General features: G+C 37.2%; 1 long non-coding RNA gene across 1 annotated transcript; it reads right to left on the reverse strand.

Annotated features, from left to right (window-relative positions):
- Positions 1-4737: 4737 nt before the first annotated feature.
- LOC134531433 (uncharacterized) lies at positions 4738-5896 on the reverse strand. Its single transcript, XR_010074990.1, has 3 exons — positions 5708-5896; positions 5179-5341; positions 4738-4986 (listed from the first exon to the last, which is right to left on the reverse strand). It is a non-coding gene; the product is annotated as an uncharacterized LOC134531433 (long non-coding RNA).
- Positions 5897-19101: the final 13205 nt, after the last annotated feature.

Genomic DNA, 19101 nt, shown 5'->3' on the forward strand with positions numbered 1-19101 from the left:
CTTTTTCTCAAGCAATAAACAGACGTGTGCTGTCGCGACATGTTTGTGATACAGTTTTTAAATACAATAAAATCACAAAAATTCCCTACAAAAATATCAAGCTGTCAAGTATATTCGTCGATTTCAAGGCCCCACTTCTGTGGTGACAAATTTCTCTCCTCAGTTTTTTTTTGATGTGTAATAATAATTATATTATTATAAACTACATTTAGCAGTGTGTTGTCTGTGGTGCATATAGAATAAAGTGTACTGTGAAAACCTACTATAACAATAGAATATGGTTGGCACCGCTACTAAAATATCCACCTTAGATAGAATGTATATATATATATGTATATTTTTAATATCAGAAACACCACAGAGTTTATTTCAGCTATTGAGACCTATGTAAAATTAAATTAAAAAAATATTACAGTAATTTATTCAGACGTGTCAAAGACAAAACAAATGGTTTAAAATAGACAGACACAGTGGTTTAAATATTGAAATCTAAACTTATTTTACTAATGAATAAGTATTAACTCTTATGTAACTGAACATATTTATGTAATGTCACAGTTTTAAGTGGTGTTTAATATATTTACACATAAACTGATAAATATTTGCACTTCAAAATGGCGAATATTCATTAGAAAAACACAAATATAAAAAATTAACTGAATTAAATTTAAATGTTTGAATAACACGTCAAATATGTGTCTTAAACAAGCTTTCCAATCCGAACTATTGCTAAAATTAATTTTTATCTAACCAACCATTACCGCAAGGGGCGGAAAAAAAAAGCCTGAAAGTAAAAAAGATCATTACTTTTTGAATAGATTTACTACCAAATCTGTTATAATTTTTGTATAAATCCTAAACTTCATATAAAACGAATTATTACTACGTATATAAACAGTAGTTGAAATTTTAAAAATTCAAATTTCTTAGTATAAAATTCATTTGAATTTATTTTAAACAATCTTAATATTAACATAAACCTTTAAGTACACAAATTTTTATACGACCAAGTTATTAGTGCAATGTATGAAATATAGTGTTTGATAGTTAAAACCATTATATAATTACCTTTTTTGGCATGTGATATTAAAATTGTTCAAAGTTATTCAATGGTGGATACATTAAGTTAAATATGGTCTTAATATTTTTGCTTCTTGGAAAATGAAGACATATTTATCTATCATTTTGTAATATTGGAGAACATAAATATGTTATCTACATTAAGTTTTTAAATTTTTCGAGAATTTTATAGAAGTTTCTAAAATATTTCCGAAAAAAATTGGTACATCAAAATCTGACAACGCCTGTAGGCTGAGCTGAAAGGAATTATTTATATCACAATGCCTTACAACATATATCAATATTATTAAAACAATTTTTAAAAATAAAATAAACAATTTATCAACGTATGTAACGCTGTAGCATTACAACATATATATATATAAAATAAGTATATATAAAACAATTTAATTTTTATGAGTCCTTAACCACCCTGCCTACACCAGCGCACGAACTACATCATAACTGTTCTTAAAGTACCCGAAGGACATTAAATGCACTGACTTTGAGAAAAATTGTTTTAAATAAATAATTTTAGTTTAATATAACCTGGGTTGGGTTGGGTTCGGTTAGGTTAGGTTATTACCATCTTGTTGGACAGAATAAGCAGTACGTTTGAAAAGGAGAATTTTTTTTTACCTTTTTTCCTTAAAATTAATACGTTTCGTATATTCAATACGCTCGGAATTATTTTAGAGAACTATAGGTTAAATTTCGTGACCGAATTTCGTATTATAATATTATTTGGAACATGAGAACACATTAATTTTTTTCTTACCGAGGTTAGATGTTTACACATCACTGGCGAGTACTAAAAGACTAGCTCACCTTAAAAAAAAAAAACTGTTAATAGAATTCTTTTTTGCTGCTGACGTAATTTTAAAAAATTTTTTAAACGTGTTGGTATTAACTCACTTGATGAACAATAACATCGGATGTTCAATTATTGCTATAGCTTGACGTTAGATACTTCAAAATTTTCCAGGGCCTCGCGAGAAAAGTTTGCTGAAGAGAGGAAAGGAAGGGGTAGGGAGGACGAAAGGAGGGTTCGAGAATAATGAAGGGGGTGTGGAAGGGAGGGAGGGAGGGCGTTGCCACGGCCTGGTGAGGACTTTATTGGCTTTTAAGAAGCAGCCGTAATTAAAATGTAGGTGAGGGTGGGTGGGGGTGGGGGGGGTTGGGAAGCGGGGGATGAAGGTGCGGGCCGGAGTTTCACGTGGAAGAGCCGTCTGGTTGGCGCGCCTTGATGAATGAATAGCTTCGGGGAGTTTTGAGTCCCGCATAAGCGCCTCGGGATTGGAGCGCATCAACGGCTGTGTAACAAACGAAAGTGGAGAGAGATGGATAGAGAAAGAGAAAAAAAAAAATATTTACACGAGAGCTAGTTGTCGGAAGACTGAGATATTGTCTTCCCCGGCGGGCAGCGTGGACGAGGAGTGACGTGCAAGGATCGCCGTGGGGTTGTTGCCCCACATTTCGGCCCCGGCTCGGCGATCTTCCAGACAAAAAAAAATAATCCTCGACGCCCGTCCAAGCGTGACGTCGCCAGACGAGGTCTCCGCCCACCCCTCGTGAATCTGGCTGGAAAACAAGCCTCGGATCCATCACGCTGGTTGGTAATTCCTGGTGTCAGTTACATAGTCGTGGAGTCAATGAATACAGTTAGTGACTAAGAGAAATACGTACTTACACGTCATTTTACATCACAATGAAACACCATATTATACTTGTCAAAACTTTCATGGACAAAGAAACTTGAGTACCGATATTTTTTTGATACACAGTATATATATATATATATATATATTTATTTATTTATATATACACACACCCCTATATATAATAGCTTACTTTGAAAACGGACATATTATATATTTCTTGAAATCAGTGAGCTCTAATTGCAAATCATTTAATTCTAGGGGAGACCGGGGCTGGTTGTAACAGTTTCGCTATTTTATTTTTTATCTGATCATGGATAACATAAACGGCACTTCTGACTGAGCTAACTTATTCAGTAGTTATTCTACTTTTACAAAACAATTTTTACATAAATTTTCCTCTAGCATATTTTTCTGTACAAATCTAAAACCTCGGAAGTGTAAAGTGTTACAACCTGCCCCGAGGCGCGGCTGGTTGTAACACACATTGGGGTAGGTTGTAACAACATTACTACAAGGTAAAATATAATTTTTACTGGGATTACTTATAACAAATTACTACTTATACAATATATTTCAACAAAAATTATTATTTTTTCACTTGTTTAACTTCAGTTTGTCAAATATTAAATGAACAGTGGTCCTCACTCAGAGATTTCATCTGATTGGCAATTATGACAAATATACATTTTAGATTTTTTTGCACAAGAAAAATGCGACCATAACTGGCAGTTTAGACAACGAACCCACTCCTCTTCTGGTTTGCTTGTAGAGAATGATTCCAAACACACTAAACAAAAGCACTCGCTTTCTTCCTCTGATGAGCTGGACTCTGCTGATCTTCGTTTTAGAGAACGTTTGGGCGTGGATTTTGCAGGCATGCGCGTTTGTGATACATTCCCTTTTATCTTAATCAAGCCTGGTGTTCCTCGTTTCGCAAATTCTTCTTCAATGGCTATCTTCTCTGGAGTATCCGTCAAAATGGCACTTTTCCTGGTCTTTCTTCCTCCTTTCCTTTTCCTTGGAGCGACTTTAGGAAGAGGTAGAACCACTTCTGGAGAAAACTTCTCTGGTGTGTGGGAACAGTTAGAAAATGATTGAACTGGTGTTCCTTGTGAATCCCTGGACACATCGTGTGAACAACTTGGTGCTAAGTCTGGATCAGGCCTGTCTGTCACAAACGAAGGAGCGAAATCGGCATCCTGAAATATTTCCCTATTATAAGGATGTATTCCACATTTCTCAAATCCTTGTTGGATATTTCTTGGCGTTGTGGCAGTGGGAAAAGCTATCTTTAAGATTGAGGGAATATCATAGATTGACATAGGCTTAACTGTGCTCTCTGGTGTTTTGTTGTTCCTCAACTATGCATCCATTGCCGTATTGATCTGTTTTTTGAGTGGGGCAAAAACACTTCGATCAAGTGGCTGAAGGCGATGAGTGCAGTGAGGTGGGAACGATAGCATTACAATGCCATTTTCTTTGGCAAAATCTAAACAGTCAGGAGCTAAATGCGACTGATGATTGTCTAGAAGGAGGAGGATAGGTTTCTCTGGGCTCGAACGAATACAAGAAACAAAATGCTTAAGAAAAAGCAAGAACTCTACCTCCGTAGTCCAGCCAGACTTATTTGCAGCACCTATACATCCAGTTGGACCATCTCTGATGAAGTGATCATAATACCTTACCCTAGGAAAAATAAACATAGGAGGGATAGCATTTCCAGCAGCATTTACTGCTACAGTTAGAGTAACTAACTGCCCTCGTTCAGATGATGTCATTGCTCCAATTTGTTTTACCCCCTTTCTTGCTACGATTTTTGAAGGATTCTGGACAGTAGTGACCCCGGTCTCATCTACATTCCAAATGTCATTAGCTGTGAAAGAATAGCGATCATAAACTTCAGAGAGTTTGTCAAAAAATTTGGAAACGTTGGCACGATTAAAACTAGAAGCCCTTCCCAAACTAGTTGCCTCTGGAGTCCGAATGGATAGGTCTGGGTGGGGCTTTAAAAAGGAAGAGAGCCAATCTGCACCTGCTAGTTCTTTGTCACTCCATGTGTTTGGCATGGGAACATTATACTTCTTCCCACATAAGAATGCAAGATGACGTACATCACGTGGAGTGAGTCCAAAATATATGTCAGAACATGTTTTTATGTAGGAAACAAGAGCGATCTCTTGCAAAGGTGTAAATACCTGTCTGTTCCCATAATAACCAGCCAAAGGTTTCCACTCCTCTCGAAAATTAATATCGACTGCATTTAAACCTGAAACAATAGAAAAACCATACAGGCCTATGTTAATTTTGCTCCTGTTTTCACATAAGAAAATCTAAACTACGCAAAACCATATTTTTGTACTAATACAATAAAAAACGTTTACAACCCATTGTTGAGACGTATTTATGTTAGAAATCAAGCAGATGTAATTAAGAAAATTCATTAATGAATGCAACTTACGTTTGTTTTTCTTTTTTATGTACCTCCCAAGTGTCACATGGCAGATGTTGTACGTTTTCGCAGCATGCCTAACAGATCTTCCTTCTCTTACAACTTCAGCTGCTTTCTCCAACATGTCAATAGAATATTTTCCTTTGTCGGTTTTTCTTTTGTAGTTACGCATCTGAAATTAAAATTTGACTGGAAGTTATTAATTACATCTACAAGATAAAACCGTTTAAAATGTATTTTTTTTCTTTAATAAAAGACTTAAAAGGAACAATAAATTAGGTAAACGTGGTCACGGGGTAGGTTGTAACAGTACGTGGGGCAGGTTGTAACAGATTAATTTCGCTGTTACAACCTACCCCATGTGACATCATTATAGAACACATTTAATTTTACCATATAGTTTGTATTTGTTTCCAATGCCAACAAAACATATCAGAACCTAAAGCTTAGGAGATTATTTTGCCCCGAAGACATTTTCTAAACTCCCTATACATTACGTACAATACGAATGTCAGTCAAACAAACAATATTTACTTACCTCGTCCAAAAACAAATTTTTCCTTCTTGTCGCCAGTGAAATCGTCCGACTGCCACAGTGTTACCACTCGCACTGAAGGCATCATAATGTGCCTTGATGGCTGAAACGATGATACGCTCTTGTGGCTGGTCGTGGAACTATTCGCCCTGTTACAACCTGCCCCTGTTACAACCAGCCCCGGTCTCCCCTACTCTATCGGAATAAGGGCATTACGGCTTATTGTTTCAGTGACACATTGTTTCACTGATTCATCAGTAATTTGTGCATACTTGCTCTTGATTCCCTCTGATTTGTAAGCGTTGTCGTAATAAATAGCAATGATGCTCCGTGAAGTTAATTGATTTAGCAGTCATTATCTAGGCCACCTAAGATCCACACGAATAGGTTGATGATTTGAAAATTGGCTATGGTGAGAAAATCAGAAAATAAGCAGACTTGAAGAGGAAAAGGAGGGGATATTAGCACCTCAAATAGTGATCAATAACGGATGTTTCAGCCAATTTCTAAATAATGTAGGCACAGTTCACTGGATATCAATAAACAGATTAACCATCCTTGTGACCCACCGAGGACTGTCATCGCAAAGGGCGTAACGATGACGCGCCAGGGGATCGATCGTGCATTTCCTGGTATGATGTCATGTGTCGTTAGAGACTTGAACAATTATTTGCGTACGTGACTCACGTTCCTGTCTTCAAGAAAAATTAAATCTGTTTTTTACAATACAAAATAATAAACATTTATGAAACTTGTTGAACGTTTCGATAACCACTATGACTCACTCGTGTAAATATATACTAAGAAGAAAAAAATTGTAATAAAATTTGACCGACATTAATGGGACTTAAACGCGTTTAAATTTGGTAATATGTGCCATAATCGCGGTGTTTCCGATGGTTGAGTTTCCCACCCAGAACAGACCTTACTATCCTCAAACGTACACCGGACAATCTCTCCAGTGTTTAGTGATTGTTTGTTGATCGCTCACGTGAGACATGTGGCGCGTTGAGTGTTCCTGGTTCGCCTGGACGCTCAGGCTATTCACCCAGTGAGACAGTGGCTCTGCAGGATGTGCTGCAAAACCATGTCTATCATCGTCACTGCAGCTCGTCCCCGTGGTCCGGCGAGCTTTCCAAGAGCTGCTGGAACCTCAGGTCCACGCACAGTCCTGGGCGAAGAACCGTTATTTATAAGTAGGAGCAGGCATTTTTTGCGAAAAATATCTGAACACCTGTTAGTCTGCAACTAGCTATACCTGCACCAGCGGTTTCTTCCTTCTGATTGATGACCGTCTGCGAGAGAGCCACTCAGGACATGTTTGCTTCCGCACTGACTTACTATGACTGGTGTTGTTACAGTACACATGTATCTGAAAGAACCTCAACCAATCACGAAACACAGACGATGCTACAGTGTTTCAACTTCCAGCTACTCTCGGAATCTTTTCGCGAAAAATGCATGGCCCTATTTATAAGTTTCTGCGTACAATGAATTCGTCGCCTCATCAAACATCTTCGCAGCAAATAGCTGGAACTGCGAATGTTGATTCCTCCGTCAGGAACATTTCTGTTCACACGATGTCTTCTCCGTGCTGTTGTTGACGTCATTTTTAACTATCTTATTCAAACGACTAAGACGCTATTTTTAACGATAGTTTAACAATGACCATTTTACTCCATAAACGTAGAGTGAATATTCCTATTTCCTCCGACTGTAATCTTGTGATATATTTATTTTCTGTGTTCACTCGCGTGTCTGGAAGCTGCGAGGTGGAACCCCACTTCAGCCACGGGCTACTGGAGATTAAATAGCTTTCATGCGATTAAAATTAATTTTTAAAAAATGTTGCTGGCAAACTGCAGGAAGCCCGAAATTAATTCAGCCATGTTTCTTGCATCCTCGAATCTCAATTCCGAGAGAGTGAAAAGTATTAACAAAGTTTTTCCCTAGCGTGTATACAATGTTGACGTTTTGAATTTTTGGTTCTTAAGTCATTCACTCCAGTTGTGAATAAACGCAGATAATCTAATCTTCTTTGTATACTGTGGCTACAATCTTTAGACTCGGGCTCACGGGAAGTAAATAATTTTATTTTTATGGCATTTCATTTATACTATCTGAAGTACCTGGCGTTGTCCGGGCTAAACACATCATAATATAATGGACCTCACAACTAATTTTCATTTCTGTAGCACATACACTTAAAAAAAACGGCAAATTTTGATTTTAAAGCCTCATAGAGTGCACATTCAAGGTTCAACAAGGCTACGCATCAGCAAAACCGGGACGCTAATCTTCAGGTTCATTTTGTGGGAAGGCAGGTGACCCCTAGGCAAGACGTGACGGACGCACCAAACGATAGCGTTACAAATTCAAGGCAACCCCATCTATTGACGAAGTCCTAAACTATACTGTTATTAGAAACTTTAGTTCGCTAGCAGCCACGAGCTTCACTAAGCGGATGTGTTTCGCCAAGGAGAAGTATAGGAAGTTGCCAGACCTTAATGTATGACCGTGTGGCAGATATAGAGAAATGACACAAACTCAAGGTTTGTGTGCCTAAACATAAAAGTGCTCAACCATACAACTAGAAACAAAGTGCGACAAAGACAAAAATAGAAACGCATGACAGCCTACTGCGCGAGTTCCAAGAAGGCCTGTGGCATTTTACTGTATACTGCACACATTACACTCGTCAGGAGAGTTCAAAATTGATCACTTGTAATAAAATACAGATTTACATATGTGCTGTATTTTTTCGTAGCATGCATTTATATTAAAATGAATATACCCTTTTTCACTTCCTCATGGATGTAATTTCATAATTATTTGGCCTGTGTCACTCTATGGCCCATAAACTATCTATAGGCAAAAAATCATGTCGATCCGTTGCTCCGTTAAAGAAGGACAAACAGACAAACACACTTTCGCATTTATAATATTAAGTATAGATAGGGTTTAATTGTTTGCGGTACTGAATGGCAGAAATTATATTTATTAGATGAAATATCCCAATTTTACAGTTATTTTTTGGCATGGTCATGATACTCGATCCAAACATGACGTGTTTCATGTTTAGCAATTGGATTAATTCTTTTTAGTGATTAAAATAATTGGGGTGAAATATCCATGCAGGTAAGAAGTAAGAGAGTTGGTGTGCGAAATATATGCAATCTTAATACTTAAAATCATTATGAGAAAATACCCCACCCCCCTTTTGCTATCAACATATGAACCAATTTTGTGATTTTAATGAGTTTAATGCTAATTTCTTACAGATATGTTGGTATTATGATTGTTTAGCAATATTCACTTCATGATGGAGTTTTTACGATTATTTCTACTGAGTTATTTTCAAGCAAATCAGTTTTTTATACAGCTAAGATTTGTTTCGTTATCGAGTCGACTACCACTTGACTTAAACTTTAGAACAGACACCCGCTACATAGACTAATACCTCCATGGAGGTAACATGAGTGAGATTCCGACAAAGGGTTCATAGCACTGTTGGGTAGCCAGAGTATGTTTTATTTTGTTATAAAAAATTATTGGCAACTGATTTTAAATAAAATGTATATGAACTGTCCGTCTAAGTTTCTTTGGCATGGATTGTTAGACAATGGCAGAAGATGGTCTGAGAGTAAAATTGTTTGAATTTTCTCCTACTTTAAATTGAAGCTGCAAAATAAACTTTTTTTCTCTGGTTTCAAGGAATTTTAAATCGCAACTGCATAGCTGCCTGGACGCAGGATCCTATTGGAACCAACGGTGGTAGTCACAAAATGTGGTCGACATATTAAATATTCAAAGCCTGCTTTACGCGCCACTGGTAGGGGGGAACGAGTGGAGGAATAGAGGTGGGTGGTGGAAAATGGCCAATCCATCCCAGATGCCCATCTTCGACACGCACCAGTATTATTCCTCCCCCCCTCGCGCTGCGCTGTCAACAAGCGTCTACTCGGGAAGCAGCGTCCCCAGGCATACATCCCTTGCAGCGACAATGTGTCGCGAAATTTGTATACTTTTAAATAAATATGAACATGTAAGAGCAGCGAATAATTTGTGCAGGGAGAGGTTACTCTGGTTATTATATTAGTTAGCAATAAACACCGAAGCAGCTTAAAAGCTACAAAAATATAAATATGTTCAATAGCTTGAAAGGAACTCGTTAAGAATGATCGTAAAAATGCCATTTCTAAAACACATCAGCAATATATTAGGGTAAATCTTCACTATAAACAAATTATTTTAGTTATTTAAATACGAATAAAAGGTTTTTGGGGTCATTCACATTTTGACTAAATAATTAACATCAAAGAGATAGCACACTCCCTTACTTATTAACACCAGTTGCAAAAAAAAGAACACAATTTTTTTTTTTGCTTCTGGATTGGTTCTCTGTGGTTTAATAGTTACTTACAAGAAATTATTCGTTTCTCCGAAAACATCTACGTTCGTAAATATTTAATATATTTAACAACTTAAATTTCAACCTAAGCGCCACATCAATCAACAGTAAATTTCTGATCCACAATTTATGTAAATTTTAAACGATTATTTTTTAAAAGGGAATTGTATTCAGAAACATTTTTGTGATTGAGTATCATACATGATTTTATTTAACTGCTCCGAGTAAATAAACAATGCCAACGCCAGTTCGTCATACCTGGAATACAGTTAATAGGTCAGTGAACCCCAGTAGTTCCCAGGGCGGTGTTAGGGAATGTGTAACGAAAGTTTTTCGGCCTGGTTCATGTTCGGGGCGACGGGTTGCGGACCCTCGCAGGGGCCGCGAGTTCGTTAGTTAGGGCGAGAAAGTTGCGGGAGGGGAGAGAAAGTGTGATGCGGGCGCAACGTGCATCGAACTATACTATCTCCCCCTCTGCCCTCTAGGGACAATATCTCCCAGCCACCCTAACTCCATCCTCTCTCTCTCTCTCTCCTCCCCTTTCTCTCCTGCCGCACGCACATTCAAAATTTATTACCCGGCATCCCTCGCGGGGACTGCCCATACACCCGCCACATCACGTGCACTACAATCGATATACATCACGTGCACTACAATCGATATACTGCACGTCCAGCGCGCCGGGCTGTGGCGGCGCGGTCGAAAGGGCCAAGAGAGCTGCACGCTGCTCCCGCCTCCCGAAAAAGGCGAGTGAGTGTGTCTTTCAGTACTCGCCAGTCATGTGCAAACATCTAACCTCGGTTAAAAGGAGATTAATGGGCTTTCATGTTGCAAAAAAAACTTATAATACGAAACTCGAAAAAAAAAATTTAACGTGGAATTCTTAAAAATATCGCCGAGCGTGAGAAATATACGAAAATAGTCATATTAAGGAAGAAAGATAAAAAAAATCCCCCTCCTCTTTTTTAAATATCAATTTAATTATGTATAACAGGTTAGGGTATGAAATTAATTTTAGTTCCTTAAATTTTTCTGAAAGTGGGTGCATTTGATACAATTTTATTTAAGGTACTGAGGGCAAAGAGTTTCGTTTGGAATATTAAGCAAAGCTTTTAGTTTTAATATTTGTCGATACATTTCGTCTTGTAAATAATTTGGATTCAAAAGTAGTTTATTTGTGAGACGTTTGTCGTTTTATTGTAGAGTAATACCAGTTGATAGCCGAATTGTTTATTTTACAATAGAAAAATTATACTGCATCATATTGACAACGCCACTGTACGAGTCATTTGGTAAATAAATCTCCAATTATTAAGTTTGAATCAGCATCGAATGTCTTTGGGATCTGTTATTTAATGAGGTATTTTAATTAAATGATTCATTTTTATTGTTTAATTGAATTATAAAGAAATAATTTATTTACACTTTTGTAATATTTTTGTGACATTTTACATCCTTATGCAAATATAATTTCCTGGTGTTTTATGTATATAACATCATTGTTATTTTTGTAGGTGAAACAAATGTCACTTAAAATAATTTGTAAGTAAAATAGTGAAATATACGGTTCATATAATTATTTATACATGTTTTAAAGTGTTCTCAAATTTAACAAAAATTATAATAATTTAGTGTTTAGCAATGTTTGCAACATAAAAACAATTACACATCCAACGATGCGTATGCTTATGAAGTATTACGCAATACTAGTATAACTTGACCTAGAACGGCGACTTGCGCAGGGCGATAATGTGCGAAACCAGAATATATGAATGTTTGCAAATAACGCGGCGCACTATCTGTGTCTCGTTCCTCGTTTGCATTTCTTCCGAGTCCCGCTCTCGTTTACTTTGCGATTTATTATTTAGCTTCCTGCCTCGCCTTCCCCTCCCCTCCCCGCACCCGCCACTACGAGCCCACAAAGGCGAGCGAGATGGCGCTCGCTGCGAGGAAAGGAGGCCAAAAAGCATCTTGATGTGATTAATGGATGGTTTAATCAGCCAAGTCAGCGTTTCTCATTAATTTCGATTTATCTCTCGGCATTTTCTCGCCTGGCCTGTCGTTCCCCGAAACAGAATACTTCTCTCCAACATCATTTTAGCTCTCCTGGCTTAGTTTCGAGTTCTCCCTCGTTCGGTGTAAAGAGTTAAGTTTGGCTGGCGTATCTTGTAGCCGATTTTCCAACAGTGGTGATAAATATATCCCTCCTCCGTATCCTGTTCTCTTGCGTATTAAAGCGAAACTTCTTTACAGCTGTTCAGGTAAGTGGAGGAGATAAATTCATCATGGCGTAATGGAAAAAAACTTATCGAATAAAGTGTAACGTCCAGAACGTTAAGGATAGTGTAGCGATCTGAAAGAGAATGGCATAAGTAATATCTTTTTGACGCAATGTTGGTTCCACTAGCATTGTGCCTGCGGATACGTCAATTGCACATTACATACATTATTATGAAACCTCGTAGCACAGAAAGAAACTTTATTTTCAGGTTTATATAAATTTCATATCATGTAACCAACACAAAATCTCTATTTGTACTATACTATCATTAACATTAAAGCCGCTCCAATCGCTAATTTATGTATTACAACTTAGATATTAAGTTTCTTGTCGAAAACCTAGACGACAGCAGCAGCACTGCATGCAGCACCGTTAGAGATCTGACGTGGAACTACAACCAGCCTGTGACGTTTCAGTTATTGAGCTGACGTGGAACTACAACCATCCTGTGACATTTCAGTTACTGAGCTGACGTGGAACTACAACCATCCCGTGAAGTTTCAGTTATTAAGCTGACGGGGATCTACAACCAGCCTGTGACGTTTCAGTTCTAGAGCGCGTGAGTAGTTTTATTTTAAATATCCGCACAGCGTTCGTGGATTGGAATGTTAGATAACTGAAAAATTTGCGGTTTCATTTCGCGATATGCTATCATCCAACTACGTATGCCTTTTTGCTGTTTAATTGATTGTTTCACGGTTTATCTTAAGTAATCTGGCCCAATGAAAAACCTTCAACAAGAGAAGAAACGAATCACGTGCAACTCTGTTTACAGGTGTCGCGCACGAGTCAGTAGCCAATGAGCAGATGTATTTGGCCTGAGTGTGTAGAGGATCATAAAGTCTATCCTGTAGGTCATAAAAATCACAAAATTTACGATCTCTAGTTATTGTCTATTTATTAGTGTTTTACGTCACACGCGTATGTACAAAGGCTAAAGTTGACGGAACTCCTAAGATTATAGAGGCTCCAAATGTATTGGGCACCTACTCTATGCTCGTGAATTTTAGTATGCTGCGGTGCTGGTATTTAACCAACGGTCAATGAGGACCCTGGATTTGATTCGAAATTTCTATTACTTCGGTTGTAATGTATTTTTATAACTTATTCGCGTGGCATACGTTTTGCAACCTCATGTTAGGTTATATGAAGAAAACGTTCTTCCTAGTGTAACTACTTTCCACCCGTTGATTCATTAGAAAAAGTCCAGTGGAGGCTAGCGACAGGCAAGTGGGACGAAGAATTTCACTGGGTGCGAAAGCACAACCAGAACAGTTAACTGGCTACTCGACATGATGTCGCAGTTGCGGCAGGTCACGGCCATTGTTCTTGCGTGTCTGACTCAGCTGAGATCTGGCGATCAATAAGCCGTGCGTGTATAGGGAACGAAGAATTTCTGAGGGGTCACACGAAAACCATGGACGAGTACGTCTACCAGCTCTAATCCTTAGAATTGTGCTATTTTAAAGGGAAATATCGCAGAGTATTATGTCTTATGAAAGATCTACAAAACCCAAATCATGTAGAATTTTTTTGTAGAACATTTATGATTAAACTGATGTGTTTCTGCTTTATTTCCGTATAAAAAGATTGCACTGGCATGTTAAAGCTGACGGTGATATTTGAAACCATATAGCTCTGTCTTGTACTCAAACAAACAAAATATTATCAAATTTTAGGTACAATTTAATTTGTTTTAAATGGAACAGAAATATTCAATTGAAATTACAGATATTTGTAAATTTGTACGCTTAGATGAAAACAACTGTACAACTACAAAATAGTGTTCATTGTAATACTGTATTCGGATTCTTTCCACAGAATTTATGCTTTATTTTGTTCTAGTATCTCCGTTACTTAAAGTTATTTGTAAACCGTCCCTGAATTGCTTAATAATTACGGTGAAACTAAATTAAGTCAATTGTTGAATATTCTATTATCTTCTACATAGTTAAAAATATTAAACTTGAATGAAACAACAATTAAAATATATAATTGCGCGCCAATTTTATTAAGACATACTCAGTATTATCTCTTAAAACCTTTTTTTGTATACAAAAAAAATATTTCCATTTTTGACAACTGGTTTCCAATTAGAATCTCTTGTAAAAGTAGAGATTTGTTTTTTTCTGTTTATAAATTTTTAATAATAATAGTCATCTTCCATATATGAAATCTTAAATGTTTTTTTATGTATGTTTCCAACACGATCTTTTAACTTTACATTAATTAACTAACGTTTAGAATCACCAGCTGTGGTAAAATATTGATTCATAAAATAAATATTTTTTTTTCCGAATTTAAGTGGTTCTGATACTACTAAAGAAAACAGCTTTTTATTTTGTTTCACAGTTTCTTATTTTACTTACAGTTGAATATTGCTTGAAACTACCCTTATGTAACAGTTCATGCAGTTAATAATGACTCGCCTTCAACAAACTTTATCTGCGCGAAGCACTTTTACACTGATTCTTGATCAGGCAAGTTTCCTTTGATTGGTGTGTTAAGATTAATATCCTTCATTATATTTACAAAAAAAAATACTCTGCAAGTTATTTCCAATTTATACTGGTTCTATTCATAGAAAGATACATTTAAATTGATTTGGACAGTCCTCGATCTTCTGATTAGTATTTCAGGTGCCTCAAAGGATAAATAATTCGTTAATGGGTTTCTTTCACCGATCTGAAGGACTGAGAAAACTTAATTAAAATATTTGTACGATTATTCAAAATATTAATTAGCGAAATGGATGGTAAATTTGTGATATTTATTTCAATGTCACATACTTACATCTAGAAATTAATAATATTCGATCTAACTGGAGTGTGGTGAACCTGTTACATATATATGTATATATATGTGCAATTATCATAATTGAGGTTAAAAGTAGTTGTTGTACAATTTATATGTATGAAGATGTGTAGGTTCCCAGTTAACACACAGTCATATATATCATAGGGATGCATGGATGGGCTCATGTAACTATGCAGAATTTATTTAAACATATGCACACTGAACAGCAGAATAGCTTGAGTTCAGACTGTCAGATAATCTTATATCAAGCAATGTTTAATATATTTTAAAGATTAAAAATAAGAGAACATTGAATAGTTTGAAACCATTGCAAAAAAAATCCTAAAAATTTAAATCATACTAGGTTTCAGTGTTTCGAACCATTAACGTGAATTTATTGTGTCTTTACACGAACCGACTTACAAATATTCGTTTAAATGTGACTTTTAGTTCCAACTTTTACTAACACTTCGGTAAAAAAATATTTTTCCACTCTTTACACTGGAATTTCAAATCCATATATGTAAATATTTATATATATTTGTATTTGAACTCGATTCTAACTAGAAAAAAAGCATATTTCCGCAGGGTTTCTAAATTTCTTACATAATAAAATCAATGTTCTAGTTTAAATTGTTTGTGACACGTATATGTACTTAAATTTTTTATCTGTTTTAATTTAGACATTTTTCTGCCTCAGAAAATTATTGATAAAAATTCACAGAAATAAAAGCTTTTGACAGAAAAATGAGTAACTGATAAAATAAAATAAAGCTTAAGTTTTCTTGAAAACTCTGCAAGTAGTACACAAAAAAATTAACTTGTCAGGCCAGTTTCGGGATATTATGTAACACATTTTCGTGTGAATCGCATGTGCACTTTACGTGTCAAATTCGACTGCTCCACTTTCCCGTTGCTGTAACTGACAGTTCCATTAGCAGACGGCATGGTCGGAACAACTCAAGTCTCAGGTGGCAGGTAGCAATCGTATTTGCACTCGGCTCTTGTATCACGTGACATATTAAAAGAAATACGCTACTTTACCACGCAAAAAATATTTAATAGCTTCTTTAAGTTTTCACTTTGTAACACTGTATATTCTGCATCGATATCTGTAGTCAGTCTACTTAGAATGATGATTAACTCAGCATGTTTTCACAGGAGTTTGCGTATGTTGGTCACAATCGAGGATTATTAAAAGAAATCGGTATCAACCAATTACAGGCGATTTTTTGAACGTGATTATTTTGACTCACAAACATTCAAACACGAAGGCACTGACCACTAATAAACCAAAAATACAGAAATTTATTAGTCCTGAGAATTACTTATTCTTCAATAAAATTTCCGGATATAAGCCTAACAAAGCTATATTTTACTTTTTAAGGGGGATTATATCCAGATACAAAAACATTGGTACTAAAAACATGTATGTTTATTAAAATTAAGAATTTCTTCATTCATATTTCGAGAGGAAGTTTATGTCATCGCGAACGGAAAAGTATTAATAAAGCTTCATTTGGATTTAGCTTCCTTTGGCGGTGCACATTTAGTTTTACTACCAGGAAACCTTTCATAATACCAAAAACTTTGGTTGTCACGTATTAATACGAGTCCTAGAGGAGGAGGGTATATAACCATGAATCCTCGTCTTGCCATTTAAGCAATGCAGCTTCGAACCAAAGGCCTGTACGAGAACGTGGCACCACGCACAACTTCACAGTTACACAATTAGTTCAATAACTTCCACAAGTGTGCAAGTACACGAGTGGGCAGGTGAGTGTATATTAGTGAGTGTAAGTACCTGAGTAAGCAAGTATGCAAATGATCTCTAATGCAACCATGTCATCGAGCGCTTGCTGCTGCCATGTGTGTTTTATAAAATAAAATCTTTAATTAAAATTAATTAATTCACTCCCAATAAATTACACCGTGTAGATTTTCACTAGAGGTTCACAATATTAACAAAAAAAAGAGACCAAAATCCTGAAAAGAATCTTACAGCTGTCTACTTTGTAGCACTGTATTCTCCATAGATTTCTGGTGTCAGTCTGCTTTGAGTGATAATTAACTCAGCGTTTTTTGACAGATTTTAGCTTATGTATCGCACAGTTGAGAATTATTTAAAGGGATTGGTATCAACCATTTACACACGATTTCTCGAAAGTGATTTTTTTTGCCTCACAAACATCCAAACACGTTGGTACTGACTAATAGAGATAAATTAAAAAAATTTATATAAATTTATTAATCGTTATAAATGCCTTAAGCTCTTTAAATTTCGCGACGTTTGCCTATCTAAGCTATAATTGACTGTTACGTGGTGTCCTTTGAACTTAAAATTTCACAGTTTCGTTGGAACTTAAAACTTAAGATTTTATTTTTTTGTCACGCTCTGATGAGTCGTTGCCTAAACTTGCATTAAGAGCTGCCAAGAAGTGTCACTTGGATAATGGCGGGCCTCGTACAGGCTTAGGCGCCTTGGCTACCAGCCAGTGCGTGCTATGGTGTGGCGGGTGGCCCGCGCGCCAGGGGCAGGCTGCCTACCTGCTCAGGGGTCCGGACGGAAGCTGCCCGGCCGAGCGAGCAAATTGGGGTGTCGGACCGGGTGTCTGACCCGTCCACCCCTCTTTTTCCAACGGCTCCGCCCTCACCCCCCCCCCACCTCCTCCGCGGACCCATTCCGACTCCAGGGAACTCGCCACTCCTTTCCGCCCCTCCGCGCACGTCCGACGTTCATTTTTCACTTTGGCGGCCGCCATTACTGCCGCAGCGCGAAGCCCGGCGAATCCCAGACAACGGCACGTTCGGGAACACCGTGGTGCCGGATTGGAGAATTTCCCGGGTAATCAAACCATGTAAACACTGCACTGAAACGAAAACAGACAGTAACGACGAACTAAGAGTGAACTAAAACCGCCGGCTGTGCGATTAACATGTCAGCCTAGGTCAACATCCGGAATACACCGCAAGAAATATCTGAACGCGTGAGTCTATATTTGTGCCGGATAAAAAATAAACGTGCCGACCCATATAACTCAGGTTTAAAAACCTTTCGCTCTTCTTCTATAGTATTCGCGACTGTACGTTGGCTGGTCCATTCACGAAAGAGGCGTGGGGCGAAGGTATATTTAGAGTTGTTGAAACCATAGTTATGTTATAGAGCTCGATGCTGAAATAAAATTTTTGGAGCAATGTCGCATTGGTGGAAACCTCAACGCTGGTTTAATTTTACTTACCCGGTTTGTTCTAACACTGTGACACGGAAGTAAATTAAAAACACGTCACGGGCCTAATCATATGTACTGCTGAGTTTTGTCTGTTTATTCAGTTAATTAATTAACTAAAACTATGTTGACCAGGCCTAGCATAATACTCATTACATAGAAAAAGCGTTTTGACTCGTTAGGCTCGATGTGGTGAAACAATATTTGCATAAATTTAGCATTTGTAGTTGAATCTGACGCGTATTCATTCGGACTTTATCTCATTTAGGTAAGTCAATATATTGAAAATGCATTTAAATGTATTGTAAAACTGGTTTGGTAAACTATTAATACAAACGGAGTTGCTTGGCTTCTGGGTTGTAGCCGCGTAGAAGGCAAAGATATCACCTACGTTTCGGTCGACGTTGCAGTCGCCATCATCAGGGAATAGTTACCTACTAAAGTTATTACAAGTTCTCCTGCCTTTTAATACTCTTGCCTGAGATGGGAGTGTTTCCCGATTGGCTGCAGCTGTGAGGCAATCAGATTCTTCCTATCTTCTGGTTGGCCTGTGGTTTTGGCCAATTGGAGCTGGGCTTGTGTTGTTGGCTGGGAGTGCTCAGTGGCCTCTTCTCTTCTGGTTGTCTGGGATGTTTGGTCAACCAGAGGTAATCTGTCCGTTGTTGGATGCAGATATAGGTTT

This window comes from Bacillus rossius, chromosome 3 (genome assembly GCF_032445375.1).
Source record: "Bacillus rossius redtenbacheri isolate Brsri chromosome 3, Brsri_v3, whole genome shotgun sequence".
NCBI classification, from domain to species: Eukaryota; Metazoa; Arthropoda; class Insecta; order Phasmatodea; family Bacillidae; genus Bacillus; species Bacillus rossius.